Raw genomic sequence first — 14525 nt, 5'->3', positions numbered from 1 at the left:
CCAGGGTATGTCTACACAGCAAAGAAAAACACACAGCTAGACCATGCCAGCCAACTTGGGCTTGCAGGATTGAGGCTGTAGGGTTGTTTCATTGCTGTGTAAGCTTCCAGGCTTGGGCCAGAGCCCGGGGTCTAGGACCCCATGGAGTGAGAGGGTCTACACAGCAATGAAACAGCCCTGCAGCCTGAGGCCTGCGAGCCTGAATCAGATGGCATGGGCCAGCCGCGGGATTTTCATTGCTGTGTAGATATATGCTATGACCCTATGTGACCCTACTGCTCAGCATGTGCCTCCCTTCCAGCAATCTCTGAGTTATTCTGCCTATGTCTGCCTATCACAGAGAAAATAATTCAGAGCACCTCAGATTGGATGATAATACAGACGAGGCCAGAGATCATCCTGATTTCTTCTGGTAAGGAGTTTCTCATCCAGCTTCCATTCACTAAGACCTTTGTCACTTCTCCTGTCAGCTTTAGCCTAAATGCTTTCAGCTTCACTGTCCCTGGTGACTCTCATGTTCTTATCAATCTAGAAGAAACCATGGCCAGGTCTGCATGTGAGAGGTCTGGGTGCGACCTTCTTACCATTTGGAGGTGAAAAAAGTTGCTTCTCACCACTACTGCAATGTGAGCCTGGTCATCTAGCCAATATGGGCAGAGAGCTTGGTGAGGTACGTCTCCACAATTGCACCTCCCTGACCACCGAGGAACAGACTCCTTCAATAGAGGAAACAGTCATGCTTTCCGCAGGTTTTTTTAAATTCACCCCCCCACCTCCCCCGACCCCACCCCCCCACACACACACACTCACACACTTACCAGCATCGTTTCCCTTGGTACTTGGGATTAAGCTTGAGATAGATGTTCAAATACAGATTCTTATTTCTTTCGGATATTGGAGTAGGTATGTGGTGGAGCTATCTTCTCTGGGGAGGAGATACTTACAACTCCATGTCATCCACATTTTGTTGACTCATGAGGCCATCTAACAAGCATGTTGAAAAGCAAAGCAGAAAGGATTAAGCCAACAGAAGTCCATAGTTGAGAGTTCACAGTGAGGAGAAACACCAGTCCATCAAAACTCTGTAAAAGCTGCCCAAGAGGAATGAACAGAGTCACCATTGTCTCCTGGTAAGTCGCACAGCTAGTCACACAGTACTTCACTGTAGACTGAAACTGATAAAGCAGCTGGAAAGAGGATGGAAGTCCTACAACAAGAATAAGGAGATCATCATCCAGTGTGACCTGTGGTGTCTCTGTACCACTGCCACGATGAATGTGGAAGGGGTTCAGTTGAAAAAATAGTGTCTTATCATGTAATTAAAGAATGTACCATTGTACATGTGTACAAAGGGGCAGAATTAAGTCTGCACAAGCAAGCTCAAGTCTGGCATGCTGTGACTTTTCAGTGCTTGACTTCACAAGCTAGATAACACTTTTTTACAGTAGGGTTGTTGTGTTCATTTGCTTGGCTTTTATTGTGTGCATGCATAATTCCAAGGAGCTTTTTAAAAGGGGAAAACAAATTCAGTTATGTGCAACCCCACCCAGACCCACAACATGCAACACCAATGGCATCTGAACCCTGGAACATGAGCATTGCACCAAAGACTTTTACTATTTAAGCTACAGTAGGACATAAGCTATAGCAAGAGAAGATTTGTATCCCAGAGGATGGATCCAGGTGGGATGACCAGAGTGCAGCCCAATCCAGCTCAATACTTAACTCTCTTCTGTCTCTTTCTGCTCTCCCAACCCACTGGAGTTGGGAAAGCTCCTTTCCCGTGTGGTATCTTAGGGACTGTGTGTTTAGGGATGGAACCAGATGCTGGGACTGGAAGGAGAGTTTAACTGGGAAGGAAGCTCAGTCCACCCAAACTCTGTCTCTCTTCCTGCCCCAAGTGGTTCCTCCAGAGTGGGGTATGGATCACTAGGACTGTCTACTAGGTTCAGGAGCAAGAGTTGCCCACATCGCCAGCTGTAGGTGCTCCAGAAGCTCCCACTTGCTCCCAGGACAGTGGGTGCTGCTGTGCTGCTTTGACGGTGACAGGAGTTGGGCCAAGGCCATCCTTAGACATATGCAGCATACGCAGCTGCATAGGGCACCTGAAAATTTGGGGCCCCCCTGTGTCTTAGTGTCCACACTCCCGCCTCTTCCTATCCCTGTTCTGACCCTTCCTGCAGGCTCCCATTGCTAGCTGCAGCCTGGTGAGTCTTCCTCTGGAGGGGAATCTAGTAACTTAAAAGTGAAAAAGCCTTCCAGACCTTTTAGCACAAGTCTGAAACTGATAAAGAGCCATTCAAGTGATAATGAAGCCATTTAACAGGTATTTGCCAACCCCCCGGGTATATACTGTCAGTTTCTGAATTTATTGACAAAAACAGTTGTGCATTACTGTAATATTTACTCAGACCATGTTCATCTACAGGACCTTAGTTTAAATTGCTTTAAAAATATTTCATTAGTGTGTTGCTGAAGATTATAAAATCACATCTCTAAAAAATCCTTGCATAGAATTTTAGATGCACAATCTGAGTATTCATCTTTAGTCTTAAATGCTTGGATCTTCAGACATATAGTTTTTTAAAATAAATCCTTCAAAAGACCACCCTTCTCTAAAATACACATTTTAGTTTTAATTACTCTAGTACAAAAAACTTGCTTTCAAAGTATTCCTGTCCTTTTTGTCCATCCTTTTCTCCCTTTGCCCTCCCCCTTCCCCCTTGAAGAGAGCCCTTCAAGAGGCAACACCCCTTTCCTTCTAGATAGCTGGACAAACCTTTAGTTCTATTTGATGAACTAATTTTAAGAGAGCCCTCCAGCAAAATCAGTACCTTAGTAAGATATAAAATCCTTTGTTATGTCTAAAATCTTTGGAAACATTTTTTTTTAAAGTTGGTGAAATTTCATAAACAAGTCTATTGTTATGACAGGTTTCAGAGTAACAGCCGTGTTAGTCTGTATTCACAAAAAGAAAAGGAGTACTTGTGGCACCTTAGAGACTAACCAATTTATTTGAGCATAAGCTTTCGTGAGCTACAGCTCACTTCATTGGATGCATCCGATGAAGTGAGCTGTAGCTCACGAAAGCTCATGCTCAAATAAATTGGTTAGTCTCTAAGGTGCCACAAGTACTCCTTTTCTATTGTTATGGAGCTCACACAAAGTACATTAGTGTTCCCTTTTTCTAAAAGCAATGCACATTGTTATGAACACACTAAACCTCTGTGACTGATTAATTTAAAATAATGTCTTTGTTTCAGTGAATTAAATATGTAGTAATCTGGAATGACTACTTCATGAAGGCTTAAGAGTACATTTAAAATATAAAATCAGCTTAGAAATACTAAGAAAATGTAAAACAGAGAAGTGCTGCATCATGTATTCCATAATATTTAACCTTGTGTTCAGCAGGACAGCTGACTTGCCCTGACTACAAAGTTTTTGCAAATAAATCTCTGATAAACTTCAGGGTATATAAAAAAACCCACGACTGACATTTTTTATTCCCAAATTTAGTGCTTTTAATTAGCTACCTTCTACATGTCCAATCTTCACCTTCTGGCATGCAGTGGAAAACATGCTCCGTTTTCTTTAGAAAGAAATTGCAGAAGAGTGTTTTTTCAAATGTTATTTGCTTCAGTTGGGTTCAGGGATTTGGCCGGAAGAGGGTGAGCAGGGGGAGCAGGAGGGGAGAGGGCAGAGCAGGGGTGGCCTGTGGCAGAGCAGGGGTGGAATATGGGCTGGGCCACAGGCAGAAGAGGTGGGCGGGCGAGCTAGCCTCACCAAGCGGCAGGTTCACCCACCATCCGTGACAGCAGGTAAGAGCGGGTCAACTCCCGCACAGCCAGTGAACGCTGCAGTCTCCTTAGGTAGTGGCCATATTCACAGAGTTGAACGCATCGGCGCCGCAAATTCTGCGTGAGGGAGAGGGTACGGAGGTCTCTGCAGGGAACTGTGACTCTCTGCTGCTGTGAGGTGGGCCAGGCAGCTCAGTATCCTTTGCTGCCTTGTCCCTCCTGCCTGGGCTGCAAGCCCACGCTGCCATCAGGCATAGGGGCACCAGTTTAATTATACTGTGTAGGGCCCCGTGAATGCTAAGGATGGCCCTGAGTTGGGCCTTACAATGTTCATACATTTAGTAAGGCTGAGTAAAGTGAAATGGTGATTTTATCAATTTTATAGCTCAGCAAAAGCTGAACAGAATTTATCTGGACAAAGAAAAGGCACTTCTGTAGCCTGAGGACATTTCCCTCTGCTGAATAGCAAAGTCCAGCTGCAAACAACGGTGGTGTGAATACTTCTCAAAAAGAAGTTCATCAGAATCTTTTATAAAGAAAAGATGTTAGACAACCTAAATATAGTGGCAGCTATGAGATACCCCTGCAAAACAAGAGGTGCTGTTATCAGGAAGATAATTAAAGTGGAGTTTAATATAATAGGCCAGTAAGTTATGGCAGACTTATATCAGAGCTCACATGTATACAGAATGCATGAATATTTAGCAGCCACCATACTATTTAAAATGTAGCCAAACTGATCATTATGATTTAGCCTCATCAAATATAATTGTACATGATCATCTCTGTCAATTCATTGCAAGTTAATATCTCATATTAGCAGTTAATCACATACTTTAAACAGGTCAGGATGCATTTTTGTGAACCCTTTAATGTGCATTGGTAAAGAATGTAAAGAACAAGAAAGGCGGAATGTAAACAAAAGCTTGTAAGCAGTTCATTTCAGAGTAAAAACCTGAAAAGCTGAAAGTAGATAGAAAAGGAGGACTTGTGGCACCTTAGAGACTAACCAATTTATTTGAGCATGAGCTTTCATGGCTAAAGCTCACTTCATCGGATGCTGAAATAAATTGGTTAGTCTCTAAGGTGCCACAAGTCCTCCTTTTCTTTTTGAGAATACAGACTAACATGGCTGCTACTCTGAAACCTGAAAGTAGATAGGGATTTTAAACAGTGCTTCCCACCGCAACACACTTTTGTTCTTAGGCAGGTCTGAAGCACAATGCAAAGCAATGGTGCTCCGAAAGCTGCCAACATAGCTGGGAAGCCCAAAGTTATCTGGAAATCGCTTACAGCTAGCAATCCTTTAGGTTCCTCATAAAGAACACTGAATTATTTCTTACACCATGGTCAGTAATGTCTCTAGGTGGTTATTACACTATGATTGGTTTTTCAGTCCACTGTAGTTAAAGTTCCAACTGCAATTTTGCCATTGACTTCAATGGGAGCAGAATGGGGATCACTGTGTCAGGAAATAGAAATAACAGTGACACAGATGTATGGACAATTATTGTTTCCTCATTGTGCAAATGGCTAAAATTATGGCCAGGTTGCTACAGTCTGTAGTACTGATTCAGGAACTGAAAGTTACTTTGGTCTCTATTACGTAAAACAGAAGTATGAATTGTGGGTAAAGTAAAAAAATCAAACCATTTACATGTAGATGGGTGCACTTTCTAGTGATAGGTTTCAGAGTAGCAGCCGTGTTAGTCTGTATTCGCAAAAAGAAAAGGAGCACTTGTGGCACCTTAGAGACTAACACATTTATCTGAGCATAAGCTTTCGTGATGCATCCGATGAAGTGAGCTGTAGCTCATGAAAGCTTATGCTCAGATAAATGTGTTAGTCTCTAAGGTGCCACAAGTCCTCCCTTTCTACTGATGTGATCATTCAAGGTGTCCATACCTAGGAGCAAATCTTGCTCATTTTAGTTAAACCAGCAGCCTCATTATAATCAATGAGACTACGCATATGAACAAGTTGATCAGAATGGGACCCTTATGGAGAAGGAGGAAGAGATTATAACTGGGCCATAGGGATTCTTAAACTTTTTCATAGAGTGAACTACATTTTAATTCAGAAGTTGTCTCATGGACCATCTCCACTTCTAATCAGTCATTTTCATCACCTTTCCTCTGAACCATGAATGTGCGTATCTCCACCACTCTGATTTGCAAGCGCATCACATCCCTGTGGCAACTACAGCAATCAGCAACTACAGCAACGACAGCAATTTTGTGGAAAAGTAATATAGAGAAAGTATATCATATATTTTTAGTTGTCTTTCAATAGCACTTAGCAGCTGAAAACTAGGAGGAGAACCACAGCATATCACCACCCAGGTCTCCGTCATCAGCGAAGGCTCTTTAGACCACAAGGTGGTCCTTGGGCCAGTTTGGGAATCCCTGTCTTAAGGAAAATCTTCAGCATTCACATCTCTGTCATTCTGTTCATTTCTCTGCCATATTTTTTTCCATATCCGTAGTAGAGCTGGTGGGAAAACATTGAACATGTTCATTAGAAATATTCAAAAAGAAAAAAGAACAATTTCATATTTTTTCATCACATTGTTTTTCAACAAAAAAAAATTGTTCAGGTTCATTTTTTTATTGAAAAACTGAAATATGACCATTTTAGTTTAGAAAAAAAAGTGTGGACATTTTTTTCCCTACTAGCTCTGCTTCATGATATAGCAGATTAACAATTGAGATCTACATAAAATCCATATTATCCCAGTAGCTGGAATTGGAGAATGTTGAATAAACTTCTCCACATCAGTGTTCAGGCTTAGGGCCACAAATAATCCAACCCCAATTAGGGAAGATTGGCTGTGTGCATTAGAAAATCTAAGCAGCAGTCTTACGTGGTGCACAGCATATAATGACAAGTGTAAAGGATTTCCTTGCATTAAAGAAGGCTTCAATAATGGATATTATCATGAGCCGCGTTTAGAGAATCAGATGATTGGAGCGACTTAGACTTCTGTTCAGCATTTCAGTCATGCCTGATTTATGAACAGTAAATAGTGGGTCCAAAGCCATTTTAGCAGCCAGGGGTTCTTGTGAGGCTGCAAATATCATGAATTTCAAACTGTTCAAAGATCTTTGAAATCTGCATGCAACTACTTTAGTAGTTACTTGAACCTTTAAAACACATATTTCCTGAAAGAGAAGTGAGCAGGAGTAATTACTATTCATTTTTCCCTCCAACTTAGAGAGTTAAATTGCACTCAACAGTTATTTCTCCCCAGTGCATGATAGAGCGCAAATCCTTCCAGAGCGAATGCACTGCACTCACACAGTTGGCTTCAGCAGCAGCGGCACTAAAAAAAAGTAATGCAGCTTAATGAATGGATGATGTAGATACACTTTGTCAGCACTGTTCACTACAGGGATCTCTTTAAACTCTGGAATTGGGAACTTACCCTGGAAGGCCTGTTTACTTATCCTGTGGTAGGTAAAAAGGATCCGTACGTTTTAAGTGTTTTTATTTCTATAGTTTCAGAAAGATTGTTGTTTTCTTTTTAAACATTCAAAGGATGGATCTATTGAATAATAAAACCTAAGTGTCAAAAGACTTAGTCAGCAAGAAGCCTGTGATGTTTTTCTCCAGCACCATCCCACACATTCATCTGTCTTTAATAAAAGACCATATTAACTGATTTGCTATGCTTGCCTCTCAGTATGTATCATTTATTATTTTTTTCTGTGGGAGGGGTTTCAAGATTTATGGGTGTGCTGAGAAAACATGGGAGGAATCTGCCAGAGGGCAGTTTCTCTGTGGAGTGAAAAATGTACTCAATGAAGTGCACTTATACAAACTGTCCTTGGCTCACAACGTTACTTTCCAAGGGTATGCCTCACCCGGCCTCCTGAGAAACAACTTAGTTAGTAGTTTTCCTCTCCATGTGGTTTGCTAACATATGGGAACAGAAATGTTGAGGCTTGTAGAAACACGAGTCATCTTGTTAATGAAAGTTCTTCTGAAACTGTGAGATTGTGGGAAAAGATAGAGGTCCTGAAGTTGCGAAACCAGTACCACATCTTGGTAGGTCGCAGAATGAAACTGGTGGATTATAAAAGAGTTCCATGGTTTTATACGGTAAATTATGGGAGATTACAAAATTGCACTCGGAAAAAGCTCTGAATAAATAGGCATAAAGAATGTGTTCCTTATTTACAGTGCTCCTGATCTGATTTATTCTGAGATTGTTGCTGTTTGTTGGCTTTTTTAGGAACACAGTCGACACCATCCCATTCGTCTGTCTAATGCTGATATCCTTTCTTCAGTAGTAACCAATGGCTGATATCACAGCAGAAGGCAAAAATTCCATATGAGATGTGGGTCAAATGATGGAAAAAATTAGTGAAACAATATATATTTAAACAAAGGAAATCATTACAAATGTTCATCAAATATTATTCAGTCGCTTTACTTCCCACTTTGTAATGCACTTTCCCTAACGTACAACGTTGCACCTGAGTCAAAATTCCATCCTTATACCCCTCTTCCCCAATTGGTAATCTTCTGTCTTGAAGTAAAAGATTTGATCCACATCATTGTTTTTAGGCTCCAGTTCTCCAAATATGTACATGTACTTGTCTGATTAACCCTATTGTTTTCAGAGGGTCATGAATAAAGTTAAGCACATGCATAAGTGTTAGGACCTCAGACTGTAAAAGTATAAATGTTACTAATGGGCATAGAAATTTGAGACATATTAAAAGGACTGGATAGTTTTATTTTTAACTTTCCAAAGTAGAAATCTTCTCTCTTGCCAATGTTTTCTAATAGAGACATATATTTCACATGTCCTCATATATATATATAATTTGATGAGACATGCAGTATACATAAAACAGGCATGGCAGCAAGTTAAATAGATACAGGATATTATAAAAAATAGTCTGACTTTGTGCTAAAGAAAGTAGATGGTATAAGACAATAACTTTGAAATTAATTAGCCATTAAACTGGAAATAATACATAATGGGACAAGTTCATTTCAGGGTACAGACTTGCCCCTGGGAGGGGACAGGGGATCAAATCCTCTAGGAGTGAGGTGGAGAAATTCAAATGTCTCAAATTCAAATTCAAAGCAGAAATTAAAATAACTTTTCTCCAGCATAACCCACTGGGCAGGGCTGGTAGTGATGGAAACATGACCTGTGTTCCCCCTGGGTTGAATCCCCACAGGGTGTATTGGTCTTTACTGTAGGCCTGATCCAAAACTCATTGGAGTAATTAGACTCCCAATGACTTCAATGGATTTTGGATCAGGCCCAGTAGGCTTTTGATTAAGCCACAAGCTAAAGCTAAAGCCTTGCTGAACTGGGGCCTAATTTATGTATTAGTGCACCTGAATGGGGTGAATCTAGCCCAGTGTATGCTACTGTACCAGATCACACAATTTTTGATGATTTAAAATATTTAATAGAAAGTATCTCAGATTTTGTGTACCCTGTATATATGTTAATGAACACCTTTCCTTTTATATGAGTCAGCAAAGAAAAACAAATTGGACTGTTACAGCAACTGCAACAACTCCCTTCGCTACCCGAATGAGCCATTTTTCTTCCTTCATTTCTTCCTTCTTTTCCACATATATATGATACACATAGTTGTCCTCTAACCCTGCTTACCTACTTTTTAGTGGGCCGCTCATGACTAACACGCCAATCTAGAGCGTTAATGTATTGGATTGCTGCCTGTGTTGTAATTAGACAGCACATGGGAAAAAACTCATCAGCGATAAAGTATGCAGCAGTGAGGGTGCTGCACCTGTTTTGATTAAACTCAGCCTTTTCAAATAGATGAGTTATTGACCATAATGGCTTAAGCACCTCTTCCACTACAATTACTACTAAATAAAGAAGCTTTGAGAAGCATGTAAAAGCTAGATCTTTATGGAGAAAGGTGCAACTAAGAGTTTTTATGCTCTGAAATTAATTTTCAGTGTTGATCAAAGGGGAGTCCATTAATTTAAGCTGTGTTTAGGACAACTGAAGAAGAAATGACCTGCTAGTTCAATTTCTGTAAAACATAAAAGAGTCAGAATTAGAGCTGGGTGAACTACTAGGATGAAAACTGAAGCTTGCCCACAGCAGCTGCATCAGCATCCACTGACTGAACCCAAAATAGTGAATGAGGTTCTGCTATGCTTATTCTTGTTGAGTAGTAATTTACTCTTTAAGCAATGCCAGTTAAGTGAATAGGCCTATGAACAGAGTGAGGTAATATTCATGTGAATGCAGGACAGCAAACTTGGCCCAATGCGTGTACAAGTTGCAGCAGACAGAGGTCCTTCAAGAAAAGAATCTTTACGAAAAAATGCAAACATCATCCTATCATGAGGGCTCTACCACATTCACAGCTGTGAAGAATGCATCACGGACCGTGAAATCTGGTCTCCTCCCGTGGAATCTGGTCTTTTGTGTACTTTTACCCTATACTATACAGATTTCACGGGGGGGGGGGGGGGGGGGGAGACCAGCATTTCTCAGATTGGGGGTCCTGACCCATAAGGGAGTTGCAGGGCTGTCACAAGGCTATTTGTCACAAGGGGGTCACGGTATTGCCAGCCTTACTTCTGTGCTGACTTCAGAATGGGGTGACCTACCATACCATGCTACCATTACTTCTGCACTGTTGCTGGCAGCAGCTCTGCCTTCAGAGCTGGGCTCCCAGCCAGCAGCAACCACACTCCAGCTGCCCAGCTCTGAAGGCAGCACTGCCGCCAGCAGCAGCACAGAAATAAGGATAGCAGTACCACAACCTCCCTACAATAAGCTTGCGACCCCCCCGCCCCAACTCCTTTTTATGTCAGGACCCCTACAATTACAACACCATAAAATTTCAGATTTAAAGAGCTGAAATCATGAGATTTACCATTTTAAAAATCCCATGACTGTGAAATTGACCAAAATGGACCGTGAATTTGGTAGGGCCCTACCTATTATGCAACAGCATTAAGTGTCTGACCAAGAAGAATCATGGGCATGGACTCCCAAGGGGCAGATGGCATTAAAAAAACAGCAGCTTTCAGGAAGGGTCCACGATCTCGGACTCCATCTACAAAGTCTGAGCTGGCTTCATGGGGAAGCTGATAGCCAAGTAGAATCCTGCAGAAGCCAGATACCAGAATGCAGGAAGGCAGCTTAATATTCTCCTCAGATTGGCTCCGAAAAGCCCAATAATTGCTTCTACTCACTATCCTTCTAGTTCTCTGTTTCTGTAAGTACTAATAGTGATTACCGGTCTACGGTGCTAGCACTGTTCTAGCCACATTTTTATTCTGAAGATCCTTGGCTGAGCTACATTTTCCTGAGTTTGATTTTTACAGTGAGGTTTTTCCATAAGAGTATATGACTGATACTAAAAGATCCGTAGGTCACACTGAGAAATAAGTTCAGAGGATAGGTTGCACCAAGGTTAACTGGCACACCCAACCTGTTCTGCCACATGTCAAACAAGTGTAGGTTGAGTTTTGCCTCCATGAATATCAAAAAGGATCACACCCCATACTGACAGGCTAAGAAGTGACTAAGAGGAAATATAGATGCCAGGTACACAACCGTAGGCCGAAGTTCAAGACTTTGGTCAGCAGTCACAGGTCCATGGCAAAGTAGAGGAAGTCAGCAAGCTTTAGTACTCAGGATGATAGAACAGACAGTGACTACATCCTCAGCTGGCTTAGCATTAGCATTCCCTTAAGCCAATGGCTACACAGAGTGGCGTCAGCTGGAAACACAGGCTTTCACATTTTACTTTAGCCAGAGGGAGGTTGGTGAAAGATGGGTGCCTGAGCTGAGGTGAAAAAGGGAAAGGAGAAAGATAAAAATAAACACCATCTACCAATTATTCTGCTTTACAGGCGAAAATTTTGATGGCCAGGTTTATATTGGCTCAAAATCACAAGGAACAATTAAAGCCACAATAATCCAAATCCATAGCTGGTAAGGGTGTGTTTTTAAATAGGGCTTGGTATGCACATTTTGAGTATTTTATTTGAGTCTGTTTTGAAAAACTGAAAATCCCTAGGAGTGACTGGTGCACTTAATATGTCTAGTTACAAACTGGAGGGCTAATCTCTTTGGATGCCTGATACAGGATAAATTCAGTTCTGAGACCATTCACACCAAGAAAACGAAGAATGCTCCTATATTATTATTTTAATTATTTGTATTACAATAGCACCAAAAGTCCCTGATGTAATCCTGGCCCCATTGTGCTGTACAGGAACTTACTAAGAGACAGTCCTTGCTCCAAAGAGCTTACAATCTAAACAGACTAAAGTAGGAGCAAAGAATTATTATCATAATCACAAATACTGTATTCATAGTTTCAAAGATTCCAAGACCAGAAGGGACCATTAGATCATCTTGTCCAACCTCCTGTATAACAGAATTTCACTCAGTTACCCCAACATCTTAGATGTTTAATTAAAGCTTATCTTCCAGAAAGACTTCCAGTCTTGCTTTGAAGACTTCCAGTCTTGCTTTGAAGACCTGGAGATGGATAATTATCACTTCCCTTGTTCAATTATTCTTATAGATTCCAAAGCCAGAAGTGAACAATTGTGATCATCTCATCTGGCATCCTGCATAACACAGGACATAACATTTCCTCCAAATAATTCCTAGAGCAGATCTTTTAGAAGAAATATCGTATCTGGACTTAAAAATGGTGAGTAATGGAGATTCCACCAGGACCCTTGGTAATATGTTCCAATGATGAATTATTCTTTCAGGTAAAAAAATTATGCCTTATTTCTAGTCTGAATTTGTCTAGCTTCAACTTCCAGCCATTGGATCATATTTTATTCTTCTGTGCTAGTTTGAAGAGTCCATTATTAAATATTTGTTCCCCATGTAGGTACTTATAGACTAATCAAGTCACGCTTTAACCTTCTCATTTAAAGGACTTTTCAGAGTACAAGCGAATACAGACGGAGAATAAAAATTTCATCTTACTGAAGGATTAAAATAATAAAACAGCTTTAATTTATGATTAATTCCCTAATGCAGGGGTCAGTAACATTTTTCACGGTGAGGGCTAATGCAGGCAGGTTTCTTGACTAATCACTTTTTAAAGTACAAGGGAGTTGCTAATTTGTTTCACCAAGCAGGATACACACATTGCCACAGATGTACCTGATCTGAAGACCATTGTAGTTAAAGGATTCTCCTTGACTTCTTTGGGGTTTGGTTCAGGCCCTGTCTTCAGAAGTAGCTGCTAAGCATGCATGCATAACCACAGTAGCAGACTTTTTAAAGACATACAGAGAACATAGAGGGCAGGATCAATCTTTCAGTGTGCACTCTCTGTTCTCAAGCATCTTTGCAATTAAATATGCCAGGTCAAATTCTGTAGAAGGTGGGTTCATTAGTAGACGGTATTGTTGCACACTTAACGTGTGTTTACAATTAAACTCCAGGGGCTGGCCCAGGTCAGCTGACTCTGGCTAATGGGGCTCAGGCTGTGGCGCTGTAAAATTGCTGTGTGGATGTTGGTCTGGGGCTGGAGCCTGAGCTCTGGGACCACATGAGGGGAAGGGTTCCAGAACCCAGGGTCCAGGCCAAGCCTGACTGTTTATACTGCAGTAATTAGCCTTGCAGCCAAAGGCCCATAAGCCAGCATCAGCTGAGCCAGGCCAACCATAACCATGCCACAGCTCTTTTATTTCAGTATAGATGTACCTTTAGTTGATATTGTTCACGTAAGATTATTTCACTTTGAAATTTCAGGGGGTAAAGAAAAATATGGATGATTACCATGGATGATTATTTTTCTGATGGGAGATCTCCTTACTGAACATCATACCCATTTCATATTTGCAGCATATGCATTTTTTTTCCTTAGAGAAAGTACGCACCATCTTCATGGTGAATACTTGGGGAAGGAGTAAGATCCCACCGTGTTGACATTTACATCCAAATGTCTCAAGGTAAAGCATGAGAACAGCTGTCACTAAGAATTAGTTCCACATTTCATGCTGACGATGTTACCTTTGCAGAGTTTAGGTCTGCCTTTTTTTTTTTAAGCAGTGTCCAGTCTCACTCTCCCTTTTAATGTTACGGAGTGGCTACAATATTTTATACATGACAAGCTTGAGGGAAGAACCCTTATTATCATTCTCCCTGGTAACATGATGAAACGTGAATTAATCTGAGGGAAATATTCATCCATTGCATGAGGATGCCTGAAACATTGCTGCCAAATTCCACGGCTGTCATTTATTACTGGCATTAAGAACTTTTTTTTTTTTACACACTTTTGAAAGAGCTTTCCCAAACCACTGAAGTTTATGAATTGCTTTCAAATTTACAGCTGATAAAAGTGGAATTTTCTCTACCTTTTCAGATTCTTGTTGCTAAACTCAGTGTTTTTGGAGCTAACTTTCCTTACATTTCAATTGCCTTACATGGCAATTTAGTCTTACCCACAATGTTTTACACATTCAGTGCTGTTTTACCAGTTCTATTTTTACAGTGGGGAGTTTGGTCAGTATAAAAATACACTTCAGAAACACTTCAGCATCAGGGGAAAATACTATCTGCAGTTCAGCAATGTTTCTAAATTCCTATCGCAAGAGGAACACATAAATGCACTGTGTAATGTTAACACACTTGACAACATAATATAGGAGAAAGCTTGTTGGGTTGTAATATTATATGTTAAGGGCCAGATTGTAAATGCCTTATTCACAGCACGGTTTCATCTTCCA

General features: G+C 40.9%; 1 long non-coding RNA gene across 1 annotated transcript in view; it reads right to left on the bottom strand.

Annotated features, from left to right (window-relative positions):
* Window positions 1–6058: 6058 nt before the first annotated feature.
* The window catches only part of LOC140906080 (uncharacterized), a 29062-nt gene continuing 20595 nt past the window's right edge, over window positions 6059–14525 (bottom strand). The window contains exon 3 of the long non-coding RNA XR_012157037.2: window positions 6059–6290. This is a non-coding gene — a long non-coding RNA (uncharacterized LOC140906080). The remainder of the gene's footprint in view (window positions 6291–14525) is intronic.

This window comes from Lepidochelys kempii, chromosome 2 (genome assembly GCF_965140285.1).
Source record: "Lepidochelys kempii isolate rLepKem1 chromosome 2, rLepKem1.hap1, whole genome shotgun sequence".
Classification (NCBI taxonomy): domain Eukaryota; kingdom Metazoa; phylum Chordata; order Testudines; family Cheloniidae; genus Lepidochelys; species Lepidochelys kempii.
This window is presented reverse-complemented; position numbering and strand designations above follow the sequence as displayed.